Below are 1,552 nucleotides of genomic sequence, written 5' to 3'. Positions count from 1 at the left end.
CTGCTGGTTAAACACGGAGTGGGAAGAGCTCTCAGTAACTCTCCCTGCTTCCAAACCCACAGCGTGGGATGCGGCAGGGAGGGAATCCCAGAGTGGCTGAGGTTGGAAGGGATCCCTAGGGATCATCCAGACACAGGGACACCCAGAGCACAGGGTGGCAGCCCCCATCATCCACAGGGTGCCATCCATCCACGTTGGAAGGGACATCCATCACCGGACCCCGTTTATTCCCAGCCACGCTCCGTTCTTCCCGGGCACGAGGAGCAGCACAAAGTCACACGGAGCAGCACAGAGTCATCCGCTGGGCACAACATCCTCATCCCAACGCGGCGGGCTCGGAAAACCGGGACGCGCCGGCTAGAGCGGCGGCGGCGCCTCTTCCTCCCACTCCTCCTCCTCGTCCTCGGCGAAGACCAGCGTGCAGTCGAAGACCTCTTGGAAGCAGTCGAGGAAGGGCTCGAGGACGGCGGCCACGGGCACGTGGCGGCCCAGCTCRCGCGACAGCGACGTGACGCCCTTGCCCTCGAGGCCGCAGGGCACGATGTGCTCGAACCAGGCCAGGTCCGTGCAGCAGTTGAGCGCCAGCCCGTGCGACGTGATGTGGTGGCTGCAGTGGATGCCTGCGCGGGGGCCCGGCGCCCGTCAGCGCCCCAAGGGGACCCCCAGTGCGATGGGGCACTGGGGTAGGGGTTGAGGGTGCAATGGGGCACTGGGGGGCAGTGGTTGAGGGTGCACTGGGGGGCAAGGACTGAGGGTGCAATAGAGCCTTTGGGAGCAGGGGTGGAGGGTGCAATGGGGTCCGGGGGGGGGCAGAGGCTGAGGGTGCAATGGGGCACTGGGGGTCAAGAACTAAGGGGTCAATATGGCCCTGGGGAACAGGGGCTGAGGGTGCAATGGGGCACTGGGGGGCAAGGACTGAGGGGTCTATAGGGCCCTTGGGGGAAAGGGTTTAGGGTGCAATGGGGTTCAAGGGGGGCAAGGACTGAGGGTGCAATGGGGGATTGGGATGCAAGGACTCAAGGTGCAATAGGGTCCAGGGGGGCAGGGACTAAGGGTGCAATGGGGCACTAGGGGGCAGTGGTTGTGGGTGCATTGGGGTCCTGGGGTGCAAGGGTTGGGGGTGCAATGGAGGCACTGGAGTGCAAGGACTCAGGGGTCAATAGGGTCCAGGAGGGCAAGGACTGAGGGTGCAATGGGGCACTGAGGGGCAGGCGCTGAGGGTGCAATGGGGCACTGAGGTGCAAGGACTGAGGGGTCAATAGAGCCTTTGGGAGCAGGGGTTGAGGGTGCAATGGGGTCCAAGGGGGGGCAGGGGKGAGGGTGCAATGGGGCACTGGGGTGCAAGGACTGAGGGTGCAATAAGGCCCTGGGGGACAAGGGCTGAGGGTGCAGTGGGGTCCTGGGGGGCAGAATTGGGCCTGAGGGTGGGAATTGCACTGGGGGGGGTGCACCCTGATTCAATCTTTGCAACTGTCCCCCCAAACCCAGTGCCCCCCCCCATGCAATCCTCCCCCCCTCTGCCCCATGCACCACCCTTGGGCCACGCTCCACC

The sequence above is a fragment of the Nothoprocta perdicaria genome, unplaced genomic scaffold (assembly GCF_003342845.1).
Source record: "Nothoprocta perdicaria isolate Ctin4 unplaced genomic scaffold, notPer1 scaffold_288, whole genome shotgun sequence".
Lineage (NCBI taxonomy): Eukaryota > Metazoa > Chordata > Aves > Tinamiformes > Tinamidae > Nothoprocta > Nothoprocta perdicaria.
This window is presented reverse-complemented; position numbering follows the sequence as displayed.